This window comes from Anas platyrhynchos, chromosome 19 (genome assembly GCF_047663525.1).
Source record: "Anas platyrhynchos isolate ZD024472 breed Pekin duck chromosome 19, IASCAAS_PekinDuck_T2T, whole genome shotgun sequence".
Taxonomy (NCBI): domain Eukaryota; kingdom Metazoa; phylum Chordata; class Aves; order Anseriformes; family Anatidae; genus Anas; species Anas platyrhynchos.
In genome coordinates this window covers 14,984,386-15,009,665 of record NC_092605.1, presented here as the reverse complement: position 1 = coordinate 15,009,665, position 25,280 = coordinate 14,984,386, and the positions used below count along the sequence as shown (strand labels likewise).

General features: G+C 42.1%; 1 pseudogene; it reads left to right on the top strand.

Annotated features, from left to right (window-relative positions):
- The first annotated feature begins 926 nt into the window (after positions 1-926).
- Positions 927-20,827, top strand: LOC113842255 (kinesin-like protein KIF27; annotated as a pseudogene).
- The last annotated feature ends 4,453 nt before the right edge of the window (positions 20,828-25,280 follow it).

The following is a 25,280-nucleotide window of genomic DNA, read 5'->3' as shown; positions in this document are numbered from 1 at the left end:
GAGTCTCATGTTCTTTTGTAATAGTACTTAATAAGGAACAGATTTGTAGGTTATCTAAGCAGATAACTCAAGAACTTGTTTCAAAATCTAAAGATCCCTTTTGAACAGTAATTTCAAGAAGTATGTATTATCTCACTACACCGCTGTCATAATATGTCAGCATATCTAGATGTCTGTTTTCTATGAAATTTGTAATCAGAGATGGATATCATCACTTTCAATACTCTGCTAATTGACCAAACTCTGCATGGAAAAATTGCAGTTGGACAAACATAGATATACCCAGGATCTATCTTTAATGCTAGGTAAATGATTTGATCTTTAGAATGGTGTCCCAGGGATGTACATGTTGCTTTTAGCTACAGGCAACAACAGAAGGCATAAGTGTTACTTAGTTCTGTCTCCTCCCAACGTATCCTCTGTGTCTTGCTCTAAGAACAGGTGAACTTGATGTTTGTGGACGGTACCAGCTGAAATGCTGGGTTCACCTCCCTGTGGAGAAAACTGCTTGCTGAATCTCCAGTGCATTGCAAACAAAATTAAACTTCTTGTAAAAGAAGAGATAAGGCTGCTTACCCCAAACTGGAGCTTGCGTATGTGTATTATCTACTTCATTTTTAAATTGTGTTTGTCAGGCTCTGGGGATGGCATCTGAAATAGTTTTTAAGCACTAAATTATTCTATTCTATTCTATTCTATTCTATTCTATTCTATTCTATTCTATTCTATTCTATTCTATTCTATTCTATTCTATTCTATTCTATTCTATTCTAATTGTGTCTATTTCCACCCAGAACATGAAGACCAGCTTCTTGTAGAGCCACCTTTTTTCCACGAAATCTCTCAAGAGCGAATGTATTAGCCTAAAATGTGTTTGGTAGATTGTTGTTTTTTTTTTTTTTTTTATGTAATTCTTCTTTAGTTACCTAAGGTAATACAGTGTAGTCGGTTAAAATATAAATAAATTATACTGTATCTTTTTGATTTCTCCCTCATTCCCCCAATTCCAGCCCTGTCTTATGCTTTCTGAGCCAAAAAAACCCACTTCTGTGGTTTAATGATATGAATTATTGCTTGTTTGATCAAACAATGTTTTCATTCTACCTTCTGTGCTACTTTCCCAGGAAACTGATAATGAAAAGAAGCCAGCTCCCTAGAATTTCAGACATGGCAATGGAATCTGCTCTAATCAGTTCAGTCCCTACCATTGCGTCTCGTTTTGCCTTACTACAACTGGAAAGTGATACTGATTCAGAGCCTGGAAAAGGCAGAAGTGGCCGACGTGCTGGTAAATCTCTAGCTTCAGGGTGTAGATCTATAAATGTGAAGAAAAGAGAGAAAAGAAGAAAAAGGAGAGAACAGCAGCAGAGTGAGGCCAATGATGTAAAGGGATTATATTTTCAACAGTGAGTAAGGTTGTTGTCTCATCAAGAGTTTTTGCTGTCCCTGAAAAGTCATTGGTTTTGGTTTTCCCTGTGAAAGAAGAACTACTTAATTGCAGATTACATCTTTACATTGTCCTGTCTTATGTTTCTGAGAAGTACTTACACGCTTTAGGGAACTGAAGCTGGAAATACACCTTTTTGTTTCAGTCATTTCACAGCTTAGCTTTCTAAATGTCTCTTTGTTTATCAAGTCTTTAGGGTGGAGTAAGCTCTGTGCACTTACAAATTGCTAAAGCAGTGTTCCATGTCATGAATGGGACCGACTCGGTCTTATCTGTTGTTTTTCATATACAAATCGGACAGAATCCGTTCGCGTTTTGCTCCTTGAGCTCTGTCGGCATTGTGTCTACAGATGTGTCTGTGTGTGGACGTGTGCCTGGGCACTCCCGGCGGCTGCTGGGCCAGCAGCTGCGAGCAGTTGTGAGCGTGGCTCGCCTACTTGGAGACCGCTTGTGTTTGAGGGAAAACTCAGCCTTTACCGCTGAGCTCCACCGGAGCCGTGAGGAGACGCTCTCCTCCATGACGAGCGCGGCGATGGAAGCCGCATTTCGCACCCCTGCTTTGACCACAAGCAGACGGCCCCCTCCACCCTCCCCAGGACTCGAGGGCGAGCTGTGCGCGTCCCTGGGGGCCGGGGGCTGCCCCCCGCTGCCCCCCGGTGTCCCCTCACACCCACCCCTCAACCCCCGCTCCGCCCGCGCCCTCCTGCCGCGGGGGGCCGCTGTGCGCGGCGGGGCGGCGCCGCCGAAGGTTGCGGCCGTTGCCTAGCGAGGCGCTGTCACCAGCAGCGCGGGCGGCCCAGGCGAGGCCCGCCGGCCCCTCAGCCCGCCCGGAGGCTGCCTCCCGCCGCCCGGAGCAGGTTTGGAGCGGGGAGCGACGGGGCCGGGGTCGGGGCTGGGGCTGGGGCTGGGGGGAGCCGCCCCACAGCGCCGCTGAGCCGGCATTTTGCTTGGTGTTTGTTTGAGGAAGTAGGAAATGGGATCTCTCCCCTCCTCCGCCCCTCCCCTCCCGCGACTGGTTTGGGTGTCATTTTGGGAGGGGGGGGCGGGGGAGGGGGAGTCAGTAAGTTTTCAGTATGTGCTCGTGATTGCTGTGCCCTTTCTGAAATGAGCAGGATTTCAGGCTCTTGCTTCTCTTTCTTGGCTTCCCTTTGCTCTGTTCTGTACAACAAGGCTTTTTGTCAGCTTCCAAAGTTTCTCAGCTCTGAATGGACAAGCCCTCAATGCAAATGGGTGTGAGTGAAATGCCAAAACTCTTCTCTTTGCAACCACAGAAGACTTGTGTTTCAATCTGGTTGCATTTTCATGCAGGCTGAATTTGATGTGCTTAGCTGGTGAGTTCTGCCAGTTGGGTAACAGAGCAAAAAGGCTGCGTGGGAGTTGAGCAAGAAGGAAGTTCAGCAAACTGTCCTTTGCATGGCAAAGCCTCCTTGACTGAGAATCAGCAAGAGCAGAAGATGTGTTTGGGATCCGGCAGCATTTGATACCCATCGAGGCTTTGGAGTGTTTCTGGTAGACATTTGTAAAGAAATCCTATTCGATGCTTCTTCTTGTGCTTCAGAATTAATAGATGGGGGGCAGTATAAGGAACCATGGTTGCTGAAATATATAACTAATAAAAAATAGTTCCATATGGGCATAAAGAGACGGATTAAAATCAGAGGAATGCTTGGTGTGTAGTAATCACAACTATTTAAAATCATACCCCCCATGTAAGCAACACGACAGCTTTCTGTGCTTCTGAAATTCTAAATACTTGGCCCTTGTAAGCAGAAGATGGCTTTCAAGCACGTGTGTGTCTGTAGGTATAAATTCAGGATAAAAAGGTTTTGTTTGAATAATTTCTGTTGCCTATGCATCGGTACTGTAGCAGTGAGAAAATAAGGTTCATTGTAAGTCTATGCTTTATCAAGAGTTCATTAACAAGATCTTACAATATTGTTGCTTCATCCGGCAGTATAACATCCAAACAGAAAGTCTGACCACTTTCAGACCAAAGGTTAAGTCTGCTAGCTTAGAAGGTAATAGAAGCAAAATTAGTTTCTGCACTGGTTTAACAGTTGTTAACATATCTGCTTTTTTTATCACAGTTCCTTTCCAGGGTGTAATGTTGCTTATGTATTCTTTGGGAAACTCTTCAACATTCTGTTTCAGCAGGGAGTTAATTCTTTATTATTTAACTCGGAGAACATTTTTTCTTAGGTGCAGAAAATTGCAAATGAGGTGAACAGAGGAATTGTAACAGATCTCGTAATGACTTCCTGAATACTGAGTGGGGAGCACAGAGATGGAGGCCGGCATGGAGGAGATCCTGGTTAAAGTTGCAGTAAGGGTCAGACCTCTGCTTTCCAAGGAAGTACTTCATAACCACCAAGTATGCGTGAGATTAGTCCCAAATACACAACAAATAATCATTGGGAAAGACCGTGTCTTCACTTTTGATGTTGTATTTGGCAAAAACTCAACCCAAGAAGAAGTTTATCCAGTTTGCATTAAACCTCTTCTAGTGTCTTTGGCTGAGGGATATAATGCTACAGTATTTGCATACGGACAGACAGGTTCTGGGAAGACTTACACCATTGGAGGAGGTCACATTGGTACGTTGTAAAAAGTCTTTTTTTGTGTGTGTGTGAACAATGTAGTTCTGCAAATTAAGTATTTAATACATAACAGATGATGCTTGAGAATTTTTAAGAGATAATGAAAAAATGTATAGCAAAAAAAGACATATATATTCCAAAGTTTATGTGATGGTTGTGTTCTAAACACAAATTCTGTGTCCGTTAGGCTATACCAAAAGTATGAGAGAAAAAAAAAATAAAAAAAAATTAAAGTGCTCTTTCCCATTCTCTATTCTAACAGGCAACTTACCCTACTTTCTGAAACACAGTGCTTTAGAAATTTTGGCTCCATTTATCCTACTTAGAAAGTATCTGCTTTAGGTAATTGTATGAAGCAAACTCACTCTTGGACTTTTTTCAGAGTCTGACAAAGAGATTTCATAGATAAATTTCATGGAATAGAATCCTAGAATGGTTTGGGTTGGAAGGGACCTTAAAGATCACCCAGTTGCAACCCCCCGCCACGGGCAAAGATGTCACCCACTAGACCGGGTTGCCCAGGGCCCCATCCAGCCTGGCCTTGAACACCCCCAGGGATGGGGCATCCACAGCTTCTTTGGGCAACCTGTGCCAGTGCCTTGCCACCCTCTGAGTAAAGAATTTCTTCTGAATATCTAATCCAAATCAACCCTCTTTTAGTTGGAAAGCCATTCCTCCTTGTCCTATCATTACACCACCTGCCAAAGAGTCCCTCCAGAGTCCCTCCCCAGCTTTCCTGTAGGCCCCCTTTAGGCACTGGCAGGCTGCTGTGCCTAAAGCCTCTTCTCCAGGCTGCACAACTCCAACTCCCTCAGCCTGTCTTCGTAAGAGAGGTGCTCCATCTCTCTAAGTATCCCTGTGGCCCTCCTGGACTCTCTCAAATACTTCCACGTCCTCGTGCTGGGGGACCCAGAGCTCCAGGTGGGGTCTCACGAGAGCAGAGCAGAGGGGGACAATCACTTCCCTCCCCCTGCTGGCCATGCTGCTTTTGATGCAGCCCAGGATATGGTTGGCTTTCTGGGCTGGAAGCACACATTGCTGGCTCAGGTGGAGATTCTCATCATCCAACACCGCCAGGTCCTTCTCAAGGCTGCTCTCAATCTGTTTTCTGTCCAGACTGTAGTTGTGCTTGGAACTGTTCCAGCACAAGTGCAGAACCTTGCATATTGGCCTTGTTGAACTTTATGTGGAATTCAAATTTTGCTTTTTTAAAGGCAGATATCTGAAACTCTACTATTCGACTTACTTGGTATTTCCAAGTCAGTGTTTCTCAAACACCTGAGACTAGAAACTACTATTTTTCTGTATTAGTTCGCAGAAGAATTCTTCAGCTTCTGCATGTATACAATTTTGCTTTCTGACTTTCCCTGAAATCGTGTATCACCAGCTCTGGTTATCTTCCCTTCCGTATCGAGAAGTCACAATTTGTTTGTCTGTTCTGCTGAATAAGAGAGAAGAAGTGGAGTAGCAGGAATTAGAAGACTATCTGGATTTTTCTTGGTCCTTGATTCTGAATTTGAAACCCTGAAAATTATGTATTCGTTCTTTTTGCATAAAGGATTTGAAGTTTTATCATTAATTCATTAGCAAGTTCAAAATATTTTTTTCTTCTAGCGTGATTTTTTACTAATTTAATTTTCTTGTAGTCTCGTACCCGCAGAAAGTAGTAAAGTTCTGTATCATTTCCATGCATTTTTGATCAACAGAAAAGCAAATCTTTACATGAAAACTTGGGAAAACTGAGCTCTTCCTATTCCTTATTATATTGAGTGATAAACCTCGCAGACTTCTCTTTAGTTTTAGTCTTTGTAATTTGTGTGACAGAATGACTGCAAGTGTCTGTGACATCTGTGTTTCTATTTTAGCATCATTTTCAGAGGATGAAAAAGGCATAATCCCACGGGCTATTCAGGAGTTATTTCAGCATATTTCTGAAAACCATAACATCAATTTCCGAGTGAAGGTATCTTATATAGAGGTTTACGAGGAAGAACTTTGAGATTTATTGGAGTTGGAGACCTCTGTGAAAGATTTACATATCTGAGAAGATGAAAACGGAAATACAGGTAGGATTTCAGCTCTAGAACTTCGTGCATTTGATTTCTGTTGTGTGCACAAATTATTGTTTCCATCTCTTGAAAAGAGAGCTTACCGATGACTAATACTAGACGAAGTCACATTTTCAAAATATCAATTCAGTTTAGCTGATCTGAAGCAGCCTTCATTTGAGATTCCTATGAACAATATCAATGTTCCTCCAGAAGCAGCATCAGGTGGTAAGGTAGTACTGTTACTGTTTCTGCAAATTCAGCATAGAAACACAATTGTGCATGATTATTCAGTTGAATGAATGCTTTAAGATTAAGCCTTTGCTTCTCACTTCAAAGTTATATTTGTTAAGCTACTTATGCTGTAAATATCTGCTTCCATTCCACTAAGAACTATGTTCTTAACATAGGGTGGGAGTCACTTTTACTACAAACTTTCAAAATTTCTGTCTTTTTTTTTTTTTTTAACTGACAAAGTAAGCTTTGAGCTAGGTTTGCTCATACTTTTTTTCTAGATAGCACTAGGTTGCAAATTGCATAAGACGATGTGTAAACACCTAAGTGTATTCTGTGTATTCTGTTTACAATACTGTTTCAAATGGTGTGACAAAATACACCCATATATTCTATTTCTGCAGGTTTCAGATGTGCTGTACTTCATGCTTTCCACATACTGTTTTATTTTATTTAGCTATGTGCTACGACCTTATAATAATGCAGGCTTGTATGCTTCTGTGATTTGTGTTTATAGATTGACTTTTCATAATTGCAGTAAACTTTTACTGAAAAGTTTAAAATTAATGTAATTATTCTGATTTTCTTTTGGTGTTTGAAGTGATTGTTGGTGCTAAGGAATTCCAAGTAGAATGTGCAGATGAAGTGATGAGCCTGTTGGAAAGTGGCAATGCAGCTCGTCACGCAGGCACAACACAAATGAACGAACACTCTAGTCGATCACATGCCATTTTTACTATCAGTATTTGTCAGAAACAATCTGCAGAGTCTCAAAAAAAATAGTGATCCACAGGATTCATCTTGGAAATCAGTCCAGATGATTGCTTCAAAGTTCCATTTTGTGGATTTGGCAGGATCAGAGAGGGTGACAAAGACTGGAAATACCAGTGAAGGATTCAAAGAATCAATTCAAATCAATAGTGGTTTGTTGGCCTTGGGAAATGTCATCAGTGCTCTTGGAGACCCAAAAAGGAAAAGCATACATATTCCATACAGGGATGCTAAAATCACTCGCATTCTGAAAGACTCCCTAGGAGGGAACGCCAAGACTGTCATGATAACATGTATAAGTCCATCCTCATCAGACTTTGATGAATCTTTAAATTCGCTCAAATATGCAAACAGAGCCAAAAACATTAGAAATAAACCAGTTGTCAACTACAACCCTGATCAAGACCGGATTGATGAAATGGAACTTGAAATCAGATTGCTCCGAGAAGCTTTGCAGAACCAACAAGTTGGTAATCAGTGTTGACATGACTTAAATCAAGAAAGAACCCGAATCAGTTTGCTAGAAGAACAGCTCACCCAGCTTCAAGTTCAGTGCTTCAGCTACAGAAACTGTTTGGACGAAGCCTTCCCATTCCTGGTTGATTTGAATGATGAAGTTAGCTTAAAAAGCAGGAAGCTCTCACCGTGCAGCAAATTGACACTGGAACTGGCACCATGCAAGAGCCCCATCATATCACAATTCTTCAGCTGAGGAGAGAACTAAAGAACTGCCAGGTATTTCATTCTAAGTTGATTGTTTAGGTACCTATGAACAAATCAGGAAAGCTGATGTGTCTGTCTTGTAGGAGGAGGAGATAGAGTTCCAACAAGTTAGAATTTTATAAAATCAACCTATTTTCATTTTTCACACTGAATTCTGGTAAGCCTGTAGATTGTTACCTCGCAATCGCATACACAAATTCTGGCTTTTCTTGGTTCTCATCATCCTAAATTACAGCTCTGTTATTTATTCTTCATTTTTTTTCTCTGGCTTATTGTAAAGCTCTGCTTCCCAGGTTCAAAACAGTGTAAGAGCTGGGTTTAAACTGAAAGATACCCAGGTAAGCATGCCATCCACAGCTCGGAGGAGATGGTTAGGGAAATGCTAAAATAAACAGGGCAATAAAGGCTCTTGAGCAGCTCTTAAGAGTTGTATTTACTTGAAAGATATAGGTTGTACAGAAAAGATAGAGTTGTACAGAAGTATCTGTCTTTAGAATGGTAAGACATAGTGTGTCTATACTTTGCATTTGGCTCCTAAAGGTTTTCTGGAAGGCCAACTACATTTGGAAGTAACCTTCAATCACTATTGGATCACTTACCCAGAAAAACATCTGAAAAAAAATAACATTATAATTTCTTTAATCTTTAGGCTCTTCTTTGAGATGAAAAATGAGGAGGGCCATCCTTATTTTTTTGTTTGAGAAGTGTATTAATATTATGATTGATGCTGAGATTTTACAGCCAAATCTCACAGCACACCGAAGAAAGTAATTGGATTTAAATACCCACTTTGTAAGGTAGTGTTGGTTATGGGTCCATTATTTCCTTTGGGAGAAAGAAACTTGTCAAAACAAAATCAATAGATGAGAAACAGAAGTAAAGAAACGATTGGTGGAAACCACTTTTGAAGGGAGCAGCTGATTCCCCAGAGGGCCATGCTGCCATAGCCACAGGGACCTTGACAGCCTAGAAAGGTGGGCTGACAAGAACCTCATGAAGTTCAGCAAGGGCAAGTTCAGAGTCCTGCACCTGAAGAGGAACAACTGCAGGCACTAGTGCATGCCGGGGGCCACCCTGCTGGAAAGCAGCCCTGCAGAAAAGGAGCTGGGCGTCCTGGTGGCCACCAAGTTGAACATGAGTCAGCCATGTGCCCTTCCTCCTAAGAAGGCTAGTGGTTTTGTTGGCTGCACTAGGCAAAGTGTCACTAACAGGTCAACAGATGTGATCCTTCCGCTCAGTGAGGCCACAGCTGGAGTAGTGTGTCCAGTTGCAGTTGCAAACTGTATTTTGTGGTGCGTTATACACAGCATAGGCAGCCAGTCAAAAGAGGTGATTCTCCCACCATATTTAGCATTGATGTGGCCTCACCTTGAGTATCGTGTGCTCAGGGGCACCCCAGTTGAAAAAGGATGTGAAGATAATTGAAAGTGTGCAGAGGAAGGCAACAAAGCTGGTAGAAGGGCTGGAAGGCAGGTCCTATGAGGAGAGACTGAGAACACTTGTGTTGTCCAGTCTGAAGAATAGGAGGCCAAGAGGCGACCTCATGGCTCTCAGCAACTTGCTGAGGAGGGAAGGTGCTGGTCTGTGCTGCTGGTAACTGAGGGAAGAATGCATGGGAATGGCACAAAGCTGTGGGGGATGTCCAGTTCACGCTGGACATCAGGGAAAATTTCTGTACCATGAGGATGGTCAGACACTGGCACCGGCTTCCTAGCGAGCTGTTTGGTGCCCCATGCCTGTCAGTATTCAGGAGGCGTTTGGGCACTGCCCGCAATAACATGCTGTAACTTTAGGTTAGTCCTGAAGTGGTCAGCCAGTTGGACTTGATGATCTTTGTAGGTCCTTTCCAACTTCTCTACTGCATTCTGCTTGATTCTGTTCAGTTCCGGGCTCCCCCATGCAAGAGATTCAGGGACATAATGGAAAAAGTGCAGCAGAGGGCCACAAAGATGCTTAAGGGACTGGAGCACCTCTCCAATGAGGAAAGGCTGAGAGAGATGGGACTGTTCAGTTTGGAGAAGAGGAGGCTCAGTGGGGGATTTTAGCAATGTCTTACAAATACCTGAAGGGAAGGTGCAGTGAACGTGCAGCCAGGACAAAAGGCAGTGGGCACAAGAGCTTCTAGGCTAACATCTGGAAGCACTTGTGTACTGTGTGGTGGCCGTGGCTGTGCACTGGAACAAGTTGCCCAAAGAGGTGGAGTCATCCTCTGAGACCATCAAAAGCCACCTGGACATGGTCCTGGGCATCCTGCTCAAGGTGGCCTTGCTTGAGCCAGGGGTTAAACCAGGTGACCTCCAGAGGTCCTTTCCAGCCTCAGCTGTTCTGTGATTCTATGGTGGGAGAATTTGCCATATATACGTCCCAACTTTGCAGTTCCAATCACATCTTTGAACAACAAATAAATATATGTATGTATTTAATTTTCCAACTTCAAGAATAACAATGCCTGCTTTTCCACTGGCTGAATTTTCCTTTTATTATCTAGCAGGCTCTAGCTATGGATGAGGAAGTATTCATCCAGAAGGATCATGAATTGAAGATATTGCAGAATCAGATAAAGACATTAATACAGGAAAATGAAGAGCAACTGGAATCTTTAAAGAAGGCTGAAGAAACACATAGATTACAGGTATTTTTCCTCTGGCATATATTACATGTATCTATATCGAACCATCCATCCACTATAGGAATGTACTCATGATTTCAAGACAGATCCTTCAGAATTTTTTTGGATGTAAACACCTACCAGTCTTACAAGCACCTTGTTTGAATTAGAGCTGTATTCCCTAATGAGCTGAGATCATCTAGTGGGTGAATCACAGTACTGTGATTCCTGAAGTTTGTGTATCAGCCTAACTGCCACAGCCTTCCTGTATGATATTAAGTGATTCATTCACCCTCTCTTTGCTTCCTGCCTTCCTCCAGATCTGTGTTGTTGCTAAGTTGTTTCAGGACGATTCATGATTTAGGACTTGAAAGGCTTTAAAAGATTGTTTAGAATCTCAAAAAGACCATCAAGTTCCTACGGAATGCTTTAATTGAAAGGCTGTGTAGAAACATGCTTTGTTATATCTTTATTCAGTGTGAGAGTAAAGTATTGTTGCCTTTTGACTTTTTAAGACAGAATTTCATCCTAGTATTCTGAGAGTTTACTATTACAAGAAGCTGAGTGACACAGTGGAAACACTGCTTGCCTCCTTCCCTCTCTAGATCTTGTATATGCTAATGAAATTGTAATGGGTAGTAAGTGAATAGCATTTCAAGATCCAGGAGACCATATATAGGATAGTTGATAGATCTGACTTTATAGGATGATAGATCTGACCTTTTTTAAAGGGAACAGCATAAACATGGCTAGTTAGTACTCTTCTCCTTTTTCTCCTTTTTTTCCTTATTCTCCTTATTCTCCTTATTCTCCTTTTCCTCCTTTTCCTCCTTATTCTCCTTTTCCTCCTTTTCCTCCTTTTTCCTCTTCTTTGCTGATGGCTTGGGGAGAGTCAATGAATGAAAGGTAAGTACACTGGTCACCATCTTTTCCTTCCCTCTGTAACTTTTTTTCTGTTCTGTCATCTCTGGATAGGCTTTTTTTGTGTGTTTTCCTTTTTTAACCCATACTGCATATTGTCAGCTTATTAGACTGAAATAATCCATGCTTCTAATACACATAGATGCTTATATACGATTATGCTTATAATTGTATCCTATGGAGGATACGAGGCAGATGTTATGAACAGAAACAGTTGTACTGTAGGCAAAAGATCGCAGCTCTCACTTTTACTTAAAAACAGAAAAATCAGTATAATAATTAAATCAAATGCTTGTGTCAAATGGCTTAAAGTTGTATGCACAGGAAAGTGTCGTTTCAATGATACATGACAGAATAAGAACTGTAAAAGTAGCATGTAAATGTTTGTACCCATGTATTTATGTAACAGGTTATGCACTATGGGGTTGTATGTACAAGGGCATAAGGGACAGAGTCTTATAGGGATTAAAAAAAAAAAAAGTTGCAAGGTGGAGTTGCCCATTACTACTTCCACAGTCATAAAATGTATGGTATTGACATATATATTCTTTTTGCTATGACACAGAAATATTATGTATTGTATTCCAACAAAATGTCAATTTGTGGGGCATTGTCTATGTATGGGGAAAGGACTTGCAGTCTAAGAAGATGAGAAAAAAAGAATAAATAAAAAATATATGATTCAAAGTAGGAGAATGCATACTTTAGTTAACTATCTCTAGCTGTTATTCAAATTTCCTGTTGGTAGGCAAGATTTTCGATGTATTCTGAAAGGAACAGAGAAGACTGAAAATTGTATGGTCTTGGCCTTATGGATAAATCAGTTCAGTGAAGATATGTAATTTTGAACAATGCACAGAGATTGCTGTAGGAAAGGCAAGTAAGTTCTTCAAACTAGCATTATCGACAAATTTGAGGCTGGGTAGAAAAGAAAGTAACGGTTGATACAGGGGATCCTGGGGTCACGTCCAATTTTATGAATGTTAATTAATAAAAATAATCTTTCAAGTTGGACCACTCCAAGAGGAAGAGGAAGCCTACATGTATGTACATTTCATTCTTTAAACTCAGACCATGTGCTTCATTTGAACATTTTTCTTGAATTACCGTTTTATTTATCCATGAACACACAAATAAGGCAAGCAAGGGCTGATAAATATGTCATCTACTTCTCACTAGATGTCTAAATCTAGCTGACATAATTTATATAGGACAGGTCCTTTAGAGACAAAAATGTCTCAAAAAAATGATTGGAGTTTGGGGAGAGGTAAGATTCTACCTGTCATGCCAGAGAATTTTCAGTTTGTTGCAGAATTTGCCTGTGCACTGCAGAAGAATTTAGAGTTAGTGAATGATATACAAGAAGACTGACCTTTATAATGAATTTAGAAAGGTATGATGCAAATCTGATGATCAGCAACCGTTTTTGTTTTTGTTTTTTTCATATGAGAATGAAAAAATGGTGGAACAGCAAATCCTTATTGATCAGCTAAAAGAAAAATTAGAGAAGTTTATGGTTGTGAAAACTTGGGACTTCTCAAGTGCTTGTGGAGATGGGCCTGCTGTTACGGCATCTGCAAGAAGGCCATACAGTGTCCCACTCACAAAGAGTCTGCTACACTCGCTTTACCCATCTTCAGGGACAGAGACACGAAAGGTAAGGTCTACCTAAGCATTATATTTTTTTTAACAGTTATTGTTCAATAATTCTATTGGGCGTGACAAATTATGGTGACCTCTTGTCAGCTGCTGTTTAGCTTTGAAGCATTTTAGCATTGAAGACTGAAAAAGTACTTTTGAATGTCTTGCAACACACGCTATGTCCCAGTTGTCCAAAATCTATGGGCTTACATTTTGAATCCCAGAATGGCTGGAGTTTGAAGGGACCTTTAAAAATCATCTAGTCCAACTCTGCCATGGACAGAGACACCTTTCACTAGATCAGGTTGCTCAAAGCCCCATACAAATTGACTTAAAACACAGAATTTATCACAGTCATAAAGCTGTAGTCTTTAGTGATCTTTTTGTGCAATGTTTAACAGTTCAGATAGGAAGCATTCCCAAAATGAATGATTATTCTGTACTGATAAACTGAACATTTTGGGTAATAAGTTGGTAACAGTACCTTCTTTTGCACTTGGGACAAGTGTTCTAAGCAGAACCTTCTCTTGCAAAACCTTCTGGTACACAGGTACTCAGAAATATTATTTAAACACCTGCAATTCTGCATACAAGGTCAGGTAGTGATAGACTTTTAAACTGAAATACTATTGGAATATCAATGAAGAATTACTGAACTATTCCAAGTGTTTTTTTGGTGCTTTTTGGCAGGTGTATACCAGTCCCCCTGCTTTTTCCCTGGCTCGGATGATGGCAGGATTCCGTGCTCGTAGCCAGATGATACTGAGCTACATAGAAGATCAAGATGAAGTCCTTCACTGCCACCTCTCTATCAGAGTGATGAAGAGAAAGAAAATACAGACAGTCAAAAGTAATTTATTTTTTTTTTCTCATTTAGGTAATTTTTTCTTTAACTTTTGTTACAGATAAATATATAGCAAATATAATATTACTGCCTAATCCTACTGTAATGTGAGGCCATTTGTGATACTACTTAAAATAAATTTGCAGGACCAACTAGGCATATTATGAAACTAGTTTAAAAACCACATTTTTTTGATGCGATAAAGATTGCATGATCTTTGTTTTGGGGACATCATCCAACAAGATCAAGCATGGGAAGAAGAAGGTGCAAATGCTTATGTAAGCTTTCTCAGTTTGGCACTCTTCTCTTTAATATCATGTACTTTATATAAAGTTAAAAGAAAAAAAAATCCCTTTGTGTTTAGAATGTATCATGTTTTCCATTCTTTCTTAGGCATTCAATAAACAAAAAATGGACACGAAAACAGGCTTCTCTGTGCTTTCCCTTTGAGCAAAGTGACATGAAATGTCAAGTTGACAAGTCCAGCTTATGTGACAAATCTGTGCCACAGACTGATACAGCCACAGGTAAAATGGAAGTCATGAGAGTAAATTGTGTTAGATATAATACTAGAATATGCAATAATGTCTTTATCACATGTAATTATTTTTCTCATCAAAATGTCTTTATTTGCTACAAATACTTTTTTCATTATAGCTCAACATAAATTTATTTTTTAATTATTTTCCTTTTCCCTTTTCTGAAATTGACATCAGTGACCTTAATGTTTGAGTACTACTTACTAGCGAGAAAGCACTTGACCTACAAATCTAGTACTAGTTCAAGAAAAGGAAACATGCTATTATTTCATCAGAGGTGCACTGAAAACACAAGGTGCTTGTATAAAAGAAAAAAGCTGACCATTTTTAAAAAACGGTCAGAATTGTCACATTTTTATATTCAATTTGTTGACATTGGAAAGGTGAAAGATAGCAATCCCCTTGATCTTTATCCTCTAAATGCTCCTATTAAAATGGAGAATTGGGGTTGGCATGGGCTTTTTGCTCCTCTGTCATACTAGTTTAAATGTACACCCTGAAAGCAGAGTGTCAGCAAAATACAGGACATTCTCTAGCTGGGCATCTTGATTTTGGCACAGAGAAGTGAAGTGAAGATTTGATTCTCATACTAGTTTTACTTGCCCTAGAACAAGATGGTGAAGGTATTGCAGAAACCTTGAAAGAGTATGAAGTCAAATGAAGTAAAAGTCCAGCAACTGGAAAAAGACTTCTTTTATTCTAGAGAAAACCAGCAGAGAGCTGAAGAAGAAATTGAAGGGCTTTTTTGGAGAGTCACCCCATCAACTAATGGCACCTACTAAATGTAAGTACATGATCTTAAAATGCTTTTGTGTTTGTCAGTAGATCATTTGAGGGGTAGCAAACAGACAGAAGTATATCAGATAGACATAAAACTCATATTTTTACTGAACTAACTCTTATCCAGGAAGGTACTACATCTCCCCACACTTGCAAAGGAGAGACAACATCAGTTTGTAATAGAGGCAGTGGTATAACACTGTTCTAAATTCGTGTTTGGTTTTCTGTGGATTCGAGCATAATTTCAGAAGCTACAGTCTCACACTGTTGTGGTTGAGAAAACGGTATTTTATGATCTGAAAGACTCTGAATGGCATTATAATTAACAAATGTGTAATATGCTATGCTTTTAGATGCCAGTATTTTAAACAATCAACTTGATTTTGCTGCCAGCACTTGATTTCATAGAAGTTATTTCTTGGAAGATTGTCAATGAGGAGGTCCATACTTCCAGTTAACTAAAATCATTCTTTATTAAGGTTAAAAGACCTAGATATTTGTAGTAAGAAGATAAGCTTCCTAATGTGATCTATGCTTTGACCAAAAAAAAAAAAAAAAAAAAAAAGGACCAACAAACAACTATGAAAAGTTTTTTTGATTGTTCCAGGTCCTACTAACCACAACTCAAACTTAAAATGAAGTAGTTCTAGTGTAGAAGCAAAAATGGTTTAATCATTGTCATTATCTTGGTTGTCTTACACCTCACACTGCCACCACCACCACTTCACACGCACAGTGCAGCCTTCTTGGCCCCGTGTTTCGTCTTAAGGCTCAGTGTGACTCATTCTTCCTCTTAACTGATGGTTCTATTTCGTCACACTTGAGGTAGTGCCATGTCTTTGTAACACGTAGATGCTGGTCACATATGCATCTGTTGCTACCAGAGTGAATTGAGGTTTAGCTCTCCAGGCAGGATAATAAGCCTAGAGGTTCATTACTCGAAAGTATGCTGTGACGGTGTGAACATGAATATTGCACAGGTTGGACTGTAAATGAGCATGGGGAAGATTATTCTGTGTCTAATACACAAAGAAGCATGTAGTCCAGGACATGTTTTGCTGTGAGGAAACATCCATCGCAGCCAAACTGTAGCGAAATGTAGAAGGATGAATGTCCCTGTGAATTTCTAACTTTTTCAAATCCATATGTTTGTAACGTTTGTAAGAAGCGCTCAGTATTTTTGTATAATTACCTTTAGTTATCTTTCCTCTGAATATATTTTGGGGCATAATACAATGTAATAAAAAAGTGATGAGCTTTAAAAATAACAAAAATCCCTGTGTACATTAAAGTCACATTCAAAGACTATGTTTTGTGTGTTCTGCTAATGAAATTGCAGACTACTTTTGAAAATACGAAGAATTTCATATTTTACTGTCATGGTTCAGTTGTTTTAAGATTGCCTAAATTGCAAGTTAGAATGGTGAAGCTTGTATTACAAGCAAAGAGCCAGCGGAAAGTAAAAGACACAGTCTTTTACTTCCTTGTCTTTCGGGTCCTTAACATACAATGGTGCTAGCTCAGACCTAGGAATCACCAGTCTTTATCTTGTTCCCTGTCTCAAGTCCCCCCTTTTCTTGAGCCTAAGCAAATTCTTTGGCTTATTACAATCCTTCTTGATTAAAAGTTTTCATTAAATTCTTACCAGTTTTGACTTGGTGCTTGTTTCAGTTACACTTCCAGGTATCATAATCTAGTCCTTCATACAGCACCAAAATGCACATTGTACCACTACACAAGTCAAGACTACTACTCTTAAAAAGAAGATCAGGATTCCTCTAAACGATTGCTTAAGCCAAGAAAAGTTGGGTAACCAAAAAGGTGATTTTGTTGCATAATTCTCGAAAACCCCAGGAGGTGTCATCTTGAATTACCTTATGTAATCACCTTAGACTAATCACCTTATTACCGTAGTCTTTCCCCAAATGTTTTCGTGCTCAGTCTCAATTCCTTCTGCCTCATTTACACACATACAGCAACTAATATTGATTAAAGTGCATCCTTCCCCTTGGGAGGCAAATAAAAGGTCTAGTGCCTAAAACATTGATTTGTTCTAGTTGCTTGCACCAAACTGTAAGATGTTGTTGCAAATATTGGTTTCCGAAATGGGTTAGATCTTCTCCTTTGTCCGGCATTTGGTAAGGCCTGCCATCCAATATCTCCAAAGGGGCTTAGTTTGACCAAGTTTGCTCCTGGGGGATGGATGGAGCCCGTGGTAGGGAGCCATGTGGGAGCAGTGCTTGAGGAGCTGCTGCCTTTGGCAGCCCCTGCAGGCTCACTTCGGGAATCCCGTGTGAGGGATGAAGTTCTGTGTTTTTTGTTTTGTTTTTGTTTTGTTTTGTTTTGTTTTGTTTTGTTTTTCTGAAGAAACCGGGTGTTTAAGAAGGAAATGCAGAGTTGCCTTTGTTTGGCACTCGATGGTCTTGAGGTCTCTTCCAACGTAGACATTCTGTGATTCTGTGAAGTCACAAACGCCAAGGCATCACACTGGCTGGCTCTGCAGCACAGATGCCAGGAGTGCTGCTTGGCATGGCGGCGGCGGCGCGGTGCCCCAGCCCCAGGCCCATCCCAGCCCCAGCGCACGTCGCCCTCCGCTCCCCCATGGAGCCCCCCGCCGCCTCAGCAGCCCCGTGGCGGACGCCCCATGGTAGAGCCGCCCCCGAGGAGAAGGAGCCTGCAGCCCTCTGCCCGCAACGCACCGCACTGCACCAAGCGCCGCGCAACGGCTGCCACCACCGCGGGGGCTCCTGGTGTGAGCGGCAAGCGGTGGCAAGGGGGGGCTGTGCTTCCTGAGTCAAGCTGCTGGACTCCGGCTTGCCTGGGCAATTGCCCATGTTGCTGAGGAGGCAACAGAGCCAAAGCCCTTCGGGCTGAAGATCCAGCACAGCTGGGGAGGCTTTGGCATTTCTGCACAATGCTGCTCAATCCTGCTTGGGAGCCCAGCCTCAGGTGCGGAATGAAGCCAAGCAAGCTCGAGGGAAACTGTGTGCTGGTAAGTTGTCAGTTCTTGCTTTCTTTTTCATTCCTCACGCCTAAGAAAACCTAACTCTTTCAAGCACCTGTTTGAAGACACGGTTTGATGGACTTGATTCTGGGTGTGCTCCTTAAGCTTGTTCGGCAGCTGTTGAACCCCGCTACACTTGCAGGAGACCTATGCTCGAGTTGATGCTTGCTGTGATCAAGCGGTGTTCTTTTGCTCTTCTTTGCTTTGGGGATGGTGGGTGAGGTTGCAAAGAGTTTTCAGGAGGATTCTTCTTTTCCTTTGCAGAATCCCAGACTGCGTATTAGAGCTGCTCTTCATCTCTGCTCGGAAAAGCTTCACGGGCCAAAAGAGAATGGAGATGAGGAAGGCAATGGAGAATGATGAGGACTATTTGCAGTCAGCACGCGTAAGCTTTGTGAAAGAATCAGGTGCATTTCTGTAGTGGTAGAAAGCGTGGCTGGAAAGACTTCCTAAGAACGTCAAGTCCAATTCATTGTTCTCAGTTAGAGCAATCCCGTAGTTTAGACTCCTGATAAGGTATTTGTCTGTAGGCAGCTGCCAACTTGTCCAGCTAATCCAATTCAGCCTGGAAAACAAGCAAGCAAGCAAGCCAAAAGCACAGAAACCTGCAGTTTATGGAGTGCAACTGTCTCCTTTCTAATCTCATGGGTTTCACCAAGTTTTGGGTGACTCCAGGGCTGGCTTGCCAGGGAGACTTTCTTGAATTGCTGGCAGATCAGCCAGAAGGGCAATACAAGGCCCTGGCTAAACACAATCTGTAGGCTGCTTCTAGATCAACAGTTTCCTTGGTTACTCCACAACCTCCACAATCTCCACTTGCTTCGAAGCTGTGAAGATTGCAAGTCCACTTTGTGTTTTTCAGCCACTCTGTGTCAAACGCTAAGAGTTTTCACTGGCTGTTAAAACAGAAAGGACAAAGAGCCCCTCCTCTGGGTCTTCAGAAGGCTCCTAAGATCCCCCAGACTGGCTAAGTAGCGACGCTCTAGTATAGATGCATCTAGATGCAGTAGAGCTAGATGGTGGGAGAGAGGCTCTAGCATGGACGTGACACGCTTTGACAGCATCTTTTCTCTGACAGCAACTTCTGCCTTGGCTCTTCCCATCAAGCCAGAGCAGTTTCTTGGCCTGCACAACCTGCAGACTGACCTCTCGTGTGTATCCGTGCTGGACTGAGGGTAATGTTTGGAACACACACTGATGCTGTATTCACTAGAACTTTGAGAAGAGAGCGCAAGAAGCTAACCTGCATACGAGTTTCTTAGGTTTCTGTAGAGAGAGAGAGATGTACATGCATACATATTTACTTCTGTCTTTGCTTCTTTCAAGATATCTTTTGTTCTCCAAAATGAATCCTCTGACTGTTACTAACGTATGGGACACACCTTGACACTCTAATGGCATAGAAATACTTTTCAGCTCATCCTTGCTATTGTTTCTGGATTGAAAAAATAATTGTGAATATGATTACCTGCTTGGAATCTTTTTTTTTTTTTTTTTTTTTTTTTTTAGTATATATCTATTCTATTATGAAATCCTATAAAAAGGAGTGAACTCAAGAGGAAAAAAAAAAAAGAAAACAATTTTATATCCACTTCTAAATTAGCTCAACAAATGAAACAGTAAAAAATGCACATAATATTTCTTCTATCCCAAGATTTCATGGTACAATAGTTCTTTGCCTAACCCTGCAATAGCCCCATAGGCATTGCAGTTGCTTACTTGTGTTCTTCTCCTTTGCTTGTGTTTAGTGTTTGCTTTTCTAATGTTACAACATTGGATTGATTTACCTCTTTAGGTATCAAGAGAAGAAGGCATTTGCTTCAGAGGACAGTACTTTGATGCTTTCCAGGGCTAATGGCCAAAGTTCTCAAAGCACTTTTTTTTCTTTTTTTTTTTTTTCCCCATCAGTGATTTATACATTTGTCAATCTTTCCATCTTCATTTACAACTCCGAATTTAGGTTTTAGGTGAACAAGAACCCTGAAACCAGCTGAAGCCATATCAGACATGAAGCCATATCAGACATAGTAAGGACATGTGTCTGTGAGGAAGTAATTCAGAGTGATTCTCTGGTGTCCTTTGGACAGCTTTCCTCTGGTCCTCTGCACTAAGCATCCCCAAGGGATATTTCAAAGCTCTCGGAATGATCTGTCATTCTCTCTTCCACTAGAGTCTCCATTAGAAAAGCGTGACTATTCCTTGCCCATGTGGAAAAGAAGTCCTCCTTGCGTTGTTTCTAAGCAAAACCTCTTTCTTGTGTTCTATGGACAGAAACCACTTGGCTAGATAAACTCAATCATTGCAAATGGAAGGAGTGGAACTACTTCAGCACCGTGCTTCGGCTTCTAAACAGAACTGTAATGTAGGTGGGGACGTAGCAAGAGGACATGGCCAAGCCAGGGTGGACTTGAAAGTGCCGTGTCCGAGCCACAGCAAGAAGTCCGTGATTGCCCCTTGGAGACTGCTGCTCACCTAGTAGCACAGCAGCTGGAACGCTTCTGGATACTGCTGATGGATTGCCACGAATCAGGCAGTGACACAAGCTACGAGAACGACGGAAGTGACTGGAAGTGATGCTTCTCCCTGTTCTCCATTGCAATTTGTGAAAGAAAGGAGAAGAGAGGAGAAGAAGAAAGGAGAAGACGGGAGGGAAGGGGAGGGAATGAAGAGAACGGGAGGAAGGGGAGGGAAGGGTAAAAACGAGAATGGGAGGGGAGGGAAGGGCAGGGGAGGGCAGGGGAGTTCTGGGGAGGGCAGGGGAGGGCACGGGAGGGCAGGGGAGCAGAGTGTAGTGGAGTGTAGGGTAGTGTATGGTAGTGTAGGGTAGTGTAGGGGAGGGGATTGTTTGGTGAGGAGAGTGTAGGGGAGCGTAGGGGAGGAGAGTATAGGGGAGTGTAGGAGAGGAGAGTGTAGGGGAGTGTAGGGAAGGGGAGTGTAGGGGAACAGAGTGAAGGGGAAGGTAGGGGAGCAGAGTGTAGGAGAGTGTAGGGGAACTGAGTGAAGAAGAGGGTAGGGGAGCAGAGTGTAGGGGAGTGTAGGGGAACTGGGTGAAGAAGAGGGTAGGGGAGCAGAGTGTAGAGGAGTGTAGGGGAGCAGTGTGTAGGGGAGGTGTGTGTAGGGGAGTGTAGGTGAGGAGAGTGTAGGGGAGTGTGTGTGGGGGGAATGTACGGGAGTATAGGGGAGGAGAGAGTCGGGGAAGGAAGTGGAGGGGAGGAGAGGGAAGGGGAAGGAGGGAATATTGCCTTATTTGTTACCTTTTTACTGTCTTCGTGTAGAGCTGTGACAGGCAAAATAAACTATGTTGGTGAAAAGGACGTCTTTGTCTGGTGTGATTCCCGCTCCCCCAGTTTAAATTAATCAAGAATAATCTGCTCCTGATTGAGGTCTTCCCTTACTAGTGCAGTGCTAGGACCTACGTGCTCAATGTGCTGAGGATGTGCAAGAGTCTTAGAAAACAGTCAAGTTTTCCTCCCTCCTTGCTTCTTTATGAAATAAACATGATATCATACAGCACCGGGCTGTTTTTCATGATGGAAATTCACTTCTACCCTGCACAACAAAGCTTATGATATATCCAGACCAGAGCTAAGCCGTCAGCTTGGGCAGCCACTGTCAGGCGTTCGCTTCTGTCCAGTCGCCCCTTGGGGAAGCCACTTGCACTGGTTGCTTTCCTCACAAGTTTACCAAGTTTGCGTAAAGCTCCAAAGCTCAGGCCTATGCAGACACAGACCTGCTGCTCCTTTAACACACAAGAGGGGGCTATTGTTCACAACAGCTTTTCCAGTGCTTCTCTCCGTTTTTTGTTGGAAATCCAGTCCTTGCTTGCAGATTGGCTTTTTCAATTCAGTGATTAGTGGGTACTGGAAGGTTCAAAAACAACACCTGACAATCTTGTCCATACGTAGGTAAGGAGAGATCTAAGGAAGGAACAGGTTGCAATACCTAAGGCTTATGCATCGCTCAAGCTTCCAGTTGAGCTGTGAAATCCACGCCTCAGGTCACTTGAGGTACCAGGAGTCCCTGTAGAACATACAGGGGTCTCCAGCAGTGAGGTTCCCTGAGCAGAGGGCTTCAAGAGCTCCACAGGGAATGAAAAGAAGACTTGTGATATCCATGAGGAATGTGGCTTGCTCTCGGCAATAGAGACAAATTCCTTTCTGATTAATGCTCCACCCTGCTCCACTCCAGGGACAGATGCCTATGGCAACCTGGTCCCAGTACGTAGTACTAGGATGAGGTGGCAGGGACTGTCCCCATTCATTTTCTTTCTTCAGGGTGGCCATGCCTCCTCTCTGGCTGAAGGTGGGCTTCATGGACCGTGTGAAGGGGAGAGGTCTGGGGAAGGACTGAAAAACTTGAGAAATACTCCGAGGATAAATCAAAAGTTGGTTGCACTGAAGTAGATAGGAAGTGCAAATGATAGCCTGGGTAGATTTGCTGCAAAGAATCTGAAGAATCTGGGTCTGCTTGCCAGAGCACTCATCCCAGTGGCTCATGATTTCTTTTGCACAGTTTTGGTTTGTTGTTCCCCAAGTCAGGATGGAATTTTGGGAATGCTCTTACACTTACCTCATGAAAGAAAGACATGTTCTTTACTAGGTATGATTTTACCTGCTTAGATTTAGGGTACTTAGGCTATGCTATACAACTCTTCTTCACAAGAATAGTCTTCTCTATACAACTCTGTATAGTTGGTCTAATGAAATGAAAGGAACAGTGTCAATTTACAGGAACAGTGTCAATTCCAGCATTTGAAGCAGTGCTGTGGCTTCATAATTAATAGACAGCTTTTAGAAGAACAGACAAAAATGATTCTATCTATCTTTATTTCCTGTGTAGATTTACTTAAGTGGTTCTTTCCCATTCATACTAATCCAGCTATTCACATACAGACCGGAGTTATGCACTAAAAAATTATGTCACTCTGTCACTTTCTGTCATGATGTAATTATTGCTTACAAGCAGCAGTCAATTGAACAAAGCCTTTCACATGACTGGCTGTCTAACAACTATGCTGCTGTTGTATTTCCCAGGTGAACCACTTCAGAATTTCATAGAAGTGAAGAAGGATGCCTATATGGTATGCTATCTGGCTACCCAGGTGTAGTCTGTTGGTTCCAAAACTGCCTGTCTTCACCTTGGGCAAAAGAACACAAGGTACTCAATATTGAAAAGATACCAGATAAGCATTAGTATCTTGAGTGTCGTAAGTACTCCAAGCCCGAAGGGAATTGCCACATTTCCTCTTGGCCAGCACAGCCGTGGTGTTTTTAATATCTTGGAAAACAAAATGATCAGGTATGCTGTGAATCAGCTGGCAATTTGCTTTGTGGCTTTTCTCATGAATTCTGCATGCTTCCTTTCTTTGGAGATACTTGACTTGTACATCCAGGTCTTTCTTCTTTAAGAAAGTAGAAGCATCTCAAAAAGCAAAAAGTTACCAAGGTGTTTGAAAACAGGAGTCCAAATCTAACAGATGTAGGGATTTATAACAGAGGAAGTGGAGACAAAGATCAGCCATGAAATAGATCTGAGAAAAACACAGGTAGCAGTGTCACGTGCGGATAAAGGAAAAGAGATAACCAAATGTCTTTCTTGAAGTGGAAAAATAATGGGGAAAACAAGACTCATGGGAAAAGCAAGCATCTTAGCTGGGTGGGAAAAGCAAGCATCTTAGCTGGGATTGACAATAAGTAAAAAGCTACTACGCAGAAGTCTGTAGCTGTTGTAAAGTTGCCATGCCATTTTGCAGAGCAGAACGCAAACACATCAACGTGCATTCTGGGCTTAGAGGAAGAAGCTCGTGAAATCTTGGTAGTTCTCATTCTGAAGTGAAGGGTCTGTAATGTGCATATTGAAGCAAAAGTCACACTTGTACAATATGTATAGAATTCCCTGGAGCATTTAACAAAAACGCCTGACTGGTAAGGTAGGACTGGTTAGAAATGCTCGCAAGTTGGGTGACAGCTGATGACTAGGTTACAGTGCAGAGTAACCTTGGATTTCAGATGACAACGTTGCGGTTGTGCCAGAAGATAAGCTGTAGATCACCTTACATGAGCATGACATTTATTTCACCCATTCTTGTAGAAAAAGGGAAGGATTCATTCATTAGGAGGAAAGAGGCACAAGAATACAGTGTGCCTCTTTGATTTGTTCCGTACCTAGTTGACATCAAGAAATACAGACCTAGAAACCCAATGACAATCTTATCTACAACTATGTCCAAAACCTAATTTGATGGAAATCTCAGAGCATGTGCTACTACAAGACTAACAATGAAGATCCTCTGCCCAGAAGAGTCTTTCAGAAAATGCTTCTCTCTACTCCAAATCGTCTCAGAGCAGAAGCCACTGAAAGAAAAAAGAGCCTTGCTGCAGAAACACATAGCTTTCCTAGTGAAGATTTTTCAAGACTTAGTGCTGGAAGCCTGTTGTCCGAACTGAGCAAATGACTGCTTGAACAAGAATTTGTTTCCAGCAGCCTCTGCTCCACAGTGGCAACATCTGGCCAGAGGAAGACAGGAAGCCAAGAGGAGACTTGCCTTTGTATGTGTGCCAGCCTCAGTCAATCCTTCTGCACACAATTCAGCTGTCACCCCCATGGAAGACAAACACCTGCGAGGAAGTACAGAAACTGCTGGGATTGGAGGTGGTGGTATTGCAACCAGCTTTGGCTGCATTCTTCGACAAGTCCGGCTGTTCTACTGGATGGAAATGGGAATGCAAATTCTGGCATGACAACTAACACCCTGGGATGAAAGAGGACATCCAACAGGAGACTGCAAGACAAACTTTCTTTCAAAGGAGGAAAGAACAAGGACAAGATCATATTTTTACAGATTTGTTCTTGCATTGCTTCACTCTCTCCAGCACGATAAAATGGTGACACTGATGGACAGATTTTCAGTCTTCTTCTATGCCGGCTAGGGCTATATTAAGGCTTGCTCGGAAACAACGAACCCGGAGGGTCCAGTTGCACGTGGGGCTGCGTAAAGGCTCCCCTGGGGAGTTCACTTGTACCCAAAGCCTTCCTTTGGGGGCACATTTGGATGGGCGAAATGGGCTCGCAACGCGTTTCCTGGGGCCCAATTTTTAAGATGTCTTCTATGCCGGCTAGGGAT